Raw genomic sequence first — 11,083 nt, 5'->3', positions numbered from 1 at the left:
AGCCGGAGAGGATGATCAGGTCACGTTCTCGTCCCTGCTCAAACTCTCCTAGCTCCCAAGTCTCTTTTTTTAGGGCTGGGGCTCTGGGCAAACACTGCTTTTGCTGACTTTTAGCAAGTTTCACAATCACAGGACTGTTTGTTTGTCTGCTTGGGAGGACCCTGCTAGCGAGGCAAGACCACAACACCTCCGTATTGCTTCTTCCCTCCCCGGGGGTCCGTGCGGATTCCAGGTGGCAGACTTCTTCAGTCTTGTTAATGCTGCCATTCCGCAGCCTTGCCCATATCGGTTGGTAGACGACTTTAGTCCTGTTAAGTCCGCTGTTCAACAGCTTTGTGCACGTCAGCTCTTGTGCTATCAGTTCTTCTGCATATCAATTGACAAACTTCAGTCCTGTTAACTCTTCACTCGCCTATCACTGTACTTATTGGAATAGCTGATTGTGAAAGATACACCAGAAATGGCAAAATGTGTGCACACAGCAGATACAATGAAACCCTGTGACAACATTTATACTATGAGAGATAACTTCTAAGCAAAATTATTAAAGGTAAGTCAAAAACTGTACAATACTGTAGATAATACAAAACTTAAGGCTAAAACAAGACAAACATAAGAATATTATATGTAGCCAGAAAGTTTTTCTGTATATGATTTGCATGTACACATCCCCCCAGAATTTTCTACAAGGCTAATAGATTATTTAAATTTAGAAACTATTGGTACAAACTGTTTTCTATGAAAATGTCATGAAGCCACTGGGTTCCTTGGTCCTTGATAATGGAAGTAAACAGTGGTCTGGGTTATTATGACCAAGCCTCTGTAAAAATTTAATGAATCTGAGAAAACCTTTGGTCATGAGCTGTTTGTGGTGAAACCCAAAGGCATGTGAGTTTCACATAGTGCTAGAGTTGATTTGTTAAGCACATCTGATATGTGCCCTCAGTGAAGTAGCTTCAAAGCTAAGTAATAGGGAAAAAGGAACAAGGTACAGAATAGAGACTCAGTGAATCAAAGGAGAATAGACACTCAGGCAGGGAAGCGGAAAGGAACAGAGATAAAGGGAGAACTGACAACAGTAATAAAGGCAAGTTAGAAAAATCTTCATCAATGACATCTGAATTTGGTGCCTAGGCAAATAAACTGAACTTTCAAACTATTTAAGTGCTGGTTTTGCCAAAAATGAATTTTTTTACTATGAAAATAAATATATTTCCATGTGGCTTGTGATAATCAGTCTAGTTTCACAGTACAACCTCTTCCCTGAGGATGACAAATTAAATGCAAGTGGGATCCCTACCAAGAACCCTTTCTTCCTTCCCTGTAACACTCCAGTTAACCTGGACTGGCTTTATCCAGGCAAAGAAACCAGGCTGCTGAGTCTTCTCTTAACAAGTCCACATGAATTTTTATCTTTTAGACGCAACACAGGTCACTGAGATCCCTCATTATCACACTGTACCAGCAACGTGTTGGAGCAAACTTTGAGGGCAGAAATGTCTTGGGTTTGGAGGGACAAGATCAGTTTCAGCTCTGCTCATTTCAAGTCATGTCCCAGCTTTTCAGAATATCTTATCTTTTCTTTTTTTCTCAATTTTCCTGCTTTTTGTTAGATTCTATTGGGTGTATTGAAATCTTCTCAGCTGGCCCACATCCTCTCTGTTATGTTGAGCAACGTAACACTAATAATACATCTTTGTTTCCTAATATCTGCTGAGAAGCAGGGAATTACATGTTATTTTTATAAATATAATATGCTGCTCAGGCAATCTCCCTGATATTTTCTTGCCTTAATTTGCAGCGTTAATGTAAGGAATTTGTAAGGGGGAAAATAAAAAACACAGCTGAGAATGAAACAATGGCAAAATCAAGGGGCATTGCTAATTATATCAACCAGCTGAGATTCTGAGATTTTTTGAGCTGGCTTAAAGCTATATTATCATGAAAAGGTGCCATCCCACATTCCTCTGATCCTGTGTGTTCCTTTAGGTTAGCCCAGGTAATAAGAGAGTTCCATGGTGAGTTGAATTAAGTTTTCACTAAGAGAAGCTGAGACAACCAGACTAGACTACACACCTAACCTTTAGCTGACTACATTAGGTAAAATGGATTTCTGTCCCAATCAGTAATCTTGTGCTTTTCTGAACTGTTAAAGATCAGCCATATACCAGAAGTGATAGCATTTCCATGACAAGTGAAAGGATTGAGATTTGTGAAGTCATCTAGATTTCAGATTTGTTTGGAATTAAATGTACTGTAACAATAAAGTTATTGTTAATCTTCCAGTGAGCACTCCCATTTTGCTTCATAGCCTAACAGCCACCAGAAAAGTCATTTGAAAACTTATTGTATTATTATTTATGACACATACAAGGAAAATAGAGAAGAAATGCCACAATAATCATTTAAGCATACTCAGTCTTACCACAGAAAGCAAGATCAAACTAATTAAATCTGTATTATCACTTTCTGCACAAACAACACATTTTTCTAATGTACTGTAAATACAAGTTTCATTAAGTAAAGGCCTGACTGTGCCCATGTATGTATGTATGTATGCATGAGAGTGGGGAGGGATGGAGAGGAGATGCGAGGAGTCCTTCCATCCCTTGGGACTTGTTGCAAAACCCCTGTTAGCTCCAACAGGCATTGGGACAGGGACTTTCATGCCTTTGAGCAGTGTCCAAGTATAAACATGCTGGGGTATTAGCACTGCTGTTGCTGTTATTTCCTAAAAGAGGTCTGGTGAGATGGGATAGGTGTGAGGTAATGAGCGGTTTGGCAAACAGCATTCTTGTATGTTCTGCTCTGAATCTGAAGGAGACATATTGGCTCAGCTGATCAGATTCCTTTAATAACAGAGCTCCCATGTCTTCACATGCTGCTCCTTCTATGCTCTATAACCAGTGATGGTCATGGCTTGAACCCACTGTCTATCACCATGTTTCCATGGGAGTGGGTTTTTTTTAATCTCAATCCAGGGTTGTTTAAAAAATAGAGGAAGAATTAATGCATTTCCTGGTGTGTCTAGCTTTCCTGCATACTTCTCACACTGGTTCAGAAGTCAGCATTTGCTAAAAGTCATCAGTAAGCGTGTGACAAAACTGCTGCATCTCAGATGCAACAGTTACCAGGTAAATTGACAGAACTGAGCTGAAAAATGCCAGCTTGCTGAGATTGAAACATTGCCTTCAAAGGATGTCACTTTCCATTAATATTTGCCAAATGATAGCCAGGAATCTTGCAATCTTGACTATTTCCTCATGAGTTTGCCTAAGTGTTTGGGTCATTGAAAGCTGCTGTGTGCACAGGAATGGACCAGACCTGCCAGATATGTCTTATTTGTATTTAGTTAGGTGATTAGACGTCTGGGTCACCCAGATGAACAACAGTAACTAGCTCCCAAAGAGTGCAGTAAGTGACAGGATGGTTGGCAGAGAGCTGAGGGAATACCTTGAAATATTGTTGCCAAGTATTTAGACAGAATAGTTTGCTGGCTCATTGCTCCTTTCATGTTTATTTTCCTTGAATATTCTTTCAAGACAGTCATTGGTGGCAGTTATTGAGAACAGTACATTAAAGGAAGGTGAAAAGTGAATTTCTAATAGAGAGTGCCCTGAATTCAAGAGATATTTGCATCCAGTCAGAAAAGAGAATGAATAATGTGTGATTTATAAGTCTAATAAATTGGATCTCAATGAGCTGCTTGCATAACCAAAGTTTTCCAGGGTATGATGCAACAGATTTCATAGAAAGGGTAATTTTTCAAAAAGCACCCCAAAACCTGCAAATGGTTTCTAGATAATTTGCAAGCAGAATTTGGCAGTTAACACTGACATGTATCGAATTATGTATTTGCTAGAAACAGCTTTCTCATTTATTGACATATTTCCTTTCCCCACACTATGCAATAATAGTGGCAATGCAGAGAAATCCTCATTTACATTAGCTGTGTCCTTGATACAATTCTGCAGTTCAGGGCAGACTGAACAAGGCTAAAAATTCAATTCTTTAATATTACAAAATACCAATCCTTGCTATAGGAGCTGATGATTCAGTGAGAATTATAATTATAATCAATGCATAAAAGGCATTTTGCACCCCTTATAAGTGCTGCCAAGAAACTATTTACTCAGCTAAAAAATTAAATCTTTGTTTGTAAGCTCTTTCTTGTTCACAATAGAAAAAGTGTGTGACTTGGCTCATGAGCAGATACCAGTCTGGCTATTTTACTAAGAGTGAAAAAATAGTCCTTCATACAGAAAGACTTGTGGTATTTAAAACAATTATTTTAATTTTTTATATATATATATATATTTATATATATATATATATTTATATATATATATATGCGCGCACACACACACACACACACATGCATATATATGCACATATATATATATATACACACATACCTCTATTTTTTTAAACCAGAGTTTTAGCTGTGTTGAAGCTACTAATTGCTTTTTTCCTTTATTGCAGGTTAAAACCATTGTGATATGCCGTATGTCATGCCCTCATGCTGGATATTCATTCATCGCTGGCACAAACCACTCGGAAAAGATACAAAACTAAAAGCACTCCAGAGAGAGATGACCAAAATTACTATGGAAATGTTCCCATATGAACTGAAATGTCAAAGTTTAGAACTAGTCAGGAAAAGTGAACAGGAAAGGAAATGCTGGAGCCCAAGAAAATAATAATTGATACAGATGAACTGGGTCATTTTACTTGCCACCTTCCACTTTGTAGGAACAAGAGGAATCCCCTGAAACTACCTGACCATTTTTCTCAAAGAGACAAAGGCAAGTAAAAATGACATACCAGATGTTTCATCTTCTCAGAAGACAGTACCCTAAGAAAGACATTTCACACAAATGTACTCAACTTACACTATCAGGAAAAATATTCTGAATTGGTACCAACCGTCCACTGTTGTCTTTATTTACTGCTTTCTCTAAATACGTAAATATGTAAGGAAATTCATCATTCAAATTCTTTTAGTTTTAGGAATTCTGGGCAACTTTGTGTAGAAACTATTGGACCAAAAATCGAAATCCTTTCAAAAGAGCATCTCAAAGTAAAACTCTAGTGAGAAACAAAATTAATCCTTGAATTCAAATATACTGGAAGCTTTAATCATATTTTAAAAATTATTTTCTGATCACCACTGTTATTTCCTGAATCAGTCTAGGAAATACTAGCCGTTTTTTTCCTCTTATTTTTATTAATCATTGAGTTTTGGGAAAAGAATTGCTAGCACCCTAGGAGAAGATCTGCTTACCCATTAGAGAGGATGGCATAGGCATCAGGAATGAAAGCTTCTACACATTATCAACCCTGTTTCTCACCCCACTAACTAGGGATATGGTGACAAAAGAGGTGTGTGGGGGGGAATTTCAGCACTAAGGACCTTATCTTCCGTGATCCATATCCTCACCCTCTCTTGAGCTGTTACTAAGCAATTAAGCTTCCATGACCCGTAGTATGCTTTAATCTTCCTGCTGACCTTGAGAGATACATATCTATAAAAGTGGATGCTAGGATTGTAATGGGGTCCAAGAGCTGGGTATGAGCTCTGACCTGGAGACTCTGACTCATTCAATCTTATGCCTGCCATGTGAGATGCTGTGGGGTCAAAATGATTGCCAGTGTATATGGCTTTTCAGATTGATGGTGTCCATCCCCAACAAAGTGGCTAGCTGCTGGAATTTAAAAGGCCATTTTATGCAAACTTTTCCTGGCAGATAAAATGGCAAGAACTGAGCCCACAGAACATGGCTGTCCAGCAGCCTTCCAAAAGTCATGTCCTGGGCAGTGAAAGTAGGCTCGGTTCCTTTCTAGAGAATGGGTGGCCATCTGTGAGACAGATTTTTGTTAGGGAAGAATAATAGAGTTTTTATACTCAAGTGTGAAAAATAATAGGATGTTTTAATTTTTAACATGAGGGCAAGTGAATCAATTCACCTTAACCAAGAAGGACCCTAATTTTTTAACCCAAAATGTTAAATTGATTCATATTGGAATCTTTATGGTTTTAATTTAATTTAATTAATTTAATTTAATTTAATTTAAAATTTCTTTTTCTGAATTTCTGTATTTTCTGATCTAATTTGGTAATGGAAGCAAATATTGTTATCCTTTCCCTCCACTCAACCCTGGTGAAACCACACCTGGAGGACTGTGTCCAGTTCTGGGCTCCCAAGTATAAGAGATAGATGGAGCTACTGAAGCAAGTCCAGTGAAGGGCTACTGAGATGATTAAGGGACTGGAGCATCACTCATATGAGGAAAGGCTGAGAGATCTGGAACTGTCCAGCCTGGAGAAGAGAAGACTGAAGGCGGATCTTATCAATGAGTATAAATATCTGAAGGCAGGGTGTAAAGAGAATGGGGCCAGGCTCTTTCCAGTGGTGCCCAGCGGTAGGAAGAGAGACAACAGGCACAAACTGAAACACAGGAAGTTCTGTCTGAACACTGAGCACTGTGGTGACTGGGTGACTGAGCACTATAACAGGTTGCCCAGAGAGGTTGTGGAGTCTCCATCCTTGGAGATATTCAGAAGCCTTCTGGCCAGTTCTGGGCAGCCTGGTCTAGGTGACCCTGCTTGGTCAGGGGCGGCAGGGGGAGGAAGTTGGACTAGATGATCTCCGGAGGTCCCTTCCAACCTCAACTATTCTGTGATTCTGTGAAAAAAGGATTCAAAGTTCCTAATCTATTGAAAGTCTGGTTAGAATAAGCAAGAATCTATTTCATTTACCTTCTTCTGTGAAAATGTTTTGAGTCTTCAACCAAGAAATCTTTGAAGTTTCTAATCTGATTTCTAGAGAAAATAATGTTAATTCGGCTGAGTTGCTCCAAGCTTGCACTCATGCAAGCAAGAGCAGAAAATGCTCCAGTATGTTGCAAAAATATACTGACCATATGACTAAAAGAAACAACCACTATTGAGGTATTTGGTTCAGCCATGACAGGTTCTCCAGTTTCTTCCATGCTCCTGTTAAATATGACAGAGTGCTTCTCTTGTCTGAGCCTGAACAATGATCGGATACAACTCGTAACTGAAATCAGGGGCAACCAGTAAGTCTATGGAAAAACTATTTTCTCCTCTTTTACTCCCATTCACGAAAAAAATCTAAAAAGATTGTATGTCTCCAGAAAGGATGAGCCCAGATCAAACATCAGATCCAAACACCTTATGCTTTGGGGAAATTTGTATATTTAGTCTCATCCAAATTCTGTACATTGCCCCTTTTTCTACCATGTCCCCAAATGGTCTCCTCAACTTAAGGACTGCCACACAGAGAGCCAGACCAGGGAAGATCAGAACAGGATCTACTGCTAAAGTCTGGGTTAAGCCCATAATACCACATTTGTGGAGAGTGGCTGGAGCTTGGTAGCAGAAGTCTTGCACCCACTGTTCCAAGTACTGTAACATAAAAGAAAAGCAACACAGGATGGTGCAATTAAAAGGCCTGATTCTGCTTGGCTTTGAGGCAGGTTTCYGTTAGCACAGCACAGCTCATACACGGCTGACGACAGAAGACCATGATAGTGAAGGGAATCCCTGAATGGTCCACAGCTGCCATTCAGGTTCCTGGATGGGCTTTGCCTCATAAATGAGACATTCTAAGAAATCCTAGCTCTGGATCCTGCCGTTCCCAAGCAGGGTGAGGGCTGGGAACATCAGACATTCAAGGGGCATTCCTTGGGATCTCTTCTGCACATACACCCATACAAACACTCAGTATTATGTTATTGAGAAGGAAAAAGACATGGCAATGAAGTGAAGCAGTTAGCCATTCTTCAAGCAGAGAATCATTTCAGAAGACAGTGAACACTATGAAAGGGTCAGTAAAACTCTAGCTGTAGTATCTACACAGTACCTACCAAAAAGAGTGCAGGCAGTAACACCTATTTTTCGGGAAAGTCCTGGTTTCCACGTGGCTTCTAAGACTGTTACCAGACCTGTTTGAAAAACGATTCTGCAAAATCCAAAATAATTCTTTAGGTGAAAGAATGACAATCTCTGATTCTGATATTGCTAGTCTTAGCAGACTTGTTCTGGTACTATCTGCCAAAAAATAGTGCCAGAGAATGAATATCATCAAACAGTCTAGAACATTGGTTTGTAAACACAGAAATCTGAAATGGCAGTTAAAGTATGATGAATTGTCAAAATCTGGAGAAGGAGGTACTTGCTGAGATGAATAAAAGAGGTATTTCAGCAAGAGCCAGTGCTAGAAGTTATTAGTCCAGTCAAATATGCAGTATCTCCCTCTCATAGGGTCAGCAAAACACCAAGCTTAATTCCAGCTCAGCAGAGCTGTACCTAATCTTGACCAATTAAACATCATGACATCATGAGTCATAAATACTGAGGAAAAGGGGAACAAAAGGTAATAAAATGGCCATGAGTATTAGCCAGATCATAATAAATAATCAGCTTAGCCAGACTGCAATAAATAACAATTTTTAATTAAAGATATATGGTCTGCACAATCATCCTTTAGTATTACCAACTAGCAAGTTTCTTCATAGGTCACCCTATATAGTGAACAATGAGAAAGTGGAAGCAAGCAGACATGATTAACGTCTTTCATTTAGCAGGGACATTTTAGGGAACTGTCATGTGGATAAGAGTGCATACTCCATTCTGAGCAAAAGATCCCCATGCTTGAGATGAATATGCACTTAGGAGATGGGACATGTAAGCTGCCCTTCATGGAATTCTCAGCCCCTCTTGCTGAGATACTGTGGGAAGCGAGAAGATGAAGGAGCTAAGTTCTGTACACGAGGATATCTCAGGGATGGAAACAAGCAGGTGGACACATCTGTAGAGAGCACTGAGACTTCTGTGAGCCTCTCTGCTCCATTCAGTGCTCTCCCCACACTCTGGCTCTGCCTGCTATCCATTGCCCTTAGCCTCTCCAAGATGGATAAGAGAAGGCCAGGTTGTCCACAACATGCATAGAGGATCCCAGACATGAATAGAGATTCAGAATGAATTATGTTTTAAGTGTACCTCCATTCTGCTATGAGGAAAAAGAGGCTGCTCTCACTCCTTTCTGCTTTGTTCATCCCTGAATCCTCATGGCCCTGGAAGGACCAGTTTGCCTTTCCACACACACAGGAAGAATTCAACAATGAAGAAGGGTCATGAAGAACCTAGTGGGAGTGCCAAAGCCAGTGTATGAACAGACACTTACATAAATTCCCATGCTGACCAGACAAATATCTGAGTTCCACACTACATACCCTGTTTTGATGAATGTCCCTGTATCATCATTGTGGTGTTTATTTCTGCTCATTCTGAATGTTAATGCAAAATGTGCATAAATAAAGGCAAATACAGGGGTGTCTTGAGCTAACTTTATTTTGCTAATCGAAAATTGCTTTGACAGTTCTTATGGATGTTTAATGTATAGAGCACTGTGAAGGATCTGGAGGTTCCAGAATTTTTTGTGGGTGGTTGCTTTGTATGTTACAACATGATTTTATAAATGGGCTATATTTCATCCCACTGATACCTTATCTTAGTCCTGTCTTTTCATTTCTTTGCATTTGTATATGCAACTATGTAAACTGTATATGACCAAGTTTTCTTACTTTCCCAACTTGTGCTGAGAAAGAAGTTAGCTTCTAAACATGACAAGTTTATTTGTTCATTTATTTATTTTTAAATTCTAATTAGAGAAAGGAAAAGGGTGTCAAGAATCTTTAGTGATTCACATTTTAACAGCCAGGTTATAATTTATTAATTCTCAGCTTATAAAATTTTCAYAACCTCTTTCCACAGGACTCCAAGAGCGACTCAAATTTATTTATTGTTTCTACATAGGGTGTCATTAAATATTTGTTATCTCCTAAAGTTTGTTGGGAAATGGGATTATTTTCCACATGAAATCACACCAATGCTAATGGGAAAAGCATTAAATGTTGACCCAGCAAATTAAACTGTAAAATATGAGGCTCATTGTTATTATTATATACAGGCACATTTTCTGTACTCCTTATTAAAACTATCTTAATCAAACTCATTGTATTTCAGTCCATGTTTTAAAATAATTATTCCAGAATAAAAACACATGAATATATAGAAGGAAGAAGTTCCATTTGAATATGTTCAGTTTAACTTCTTTTAAGAAATTTTCCAACTGTTCTCTTTTGACATTTAAATCGATCACCTACCAAGAAAAAAAAATACTGAGAGTTGTTTGTGCTTTTCTTAAAGCTTGCTAAGATGCTGCCTCTATTATCTTTTCTAACAAATACAAAAAAGCATCACTGCATATATAAATCTCATGTAAAGTATATTGCTGCAAGTTCTGTGTTTCTAACTCTTTGTATTTTATTGTTATTGTTTCATTAAAAGGGACAAAACTCTGCCCCATAAGGGGTTGAGTGTTCTCTCTCTCCAGTGATTACTTTTACCTGGAGCATAGCTGGGGAAATACTCATCTATTTTCTTTATAGTTCTCCCCTCAACAGTTTGCCACCACGGACCCCACCCTGGTTCGTATGATATTGGTCACATCTGCCACAGGACACAGAGCATTGAAATACACTTAACTTAAAAAAAAAATCAAAAATCCTGAAGAAATGTATTTTTTGTGTGATCAGCTATAGCCTAAAGCTGGAATGGAAAGGTTTCCCAAGAAAAAAGGTTGGTCTGTAAGTTAGTTAGATGGTCTCATTGATGCTGTCTTCTTAATTCAACCCTTCAGTACACAACAGCTGATTAAGGGTCTTGTTTGACCCTGTGTAAGATCAAAGGCTTTCTAATTATTTCAGCAGCTTGATGTTTGTATTAAGTGTTAAGACTATTTCTGCCTATTAGCTGAAAAATAACTGTGGTAACAAGAAGAACTTGTGGAGTTATTGGCTGCAAATATAAGAAAATCTAGCACAGAAGGAGTTCAGGACTTAGATGATTTTTAAAGGAAATTTTAGGCTTCCACTGCAAGCATTCAGACTGACCTTTCTGTGTTGCTTTCTTTCTCTACAAACCACGGTGAAGGTGAAATATTCCCAAAAGTGTGCTAAGCAAAAGACATTAGCAATAATGTAGTACATTGTTCCT

This window comes from Apteryx rowi, unplaced genomic scaffold (assembly GCF_003343035.1).
Source record: "Apteryx rowi isolate R43461 unplaced genomic scaffold, aptRow1 scaffold_989, whole genome shotgun sequence".
Classification (NCBI taxonomy): Eukaryota; Metazoa; Chordata; class Aves; order Apterygiformes; family Apterygidae; genus Apteryx; species Apteryx rowi.
This window is presented reverse-complemented; position numbering follows the sequence as displayed.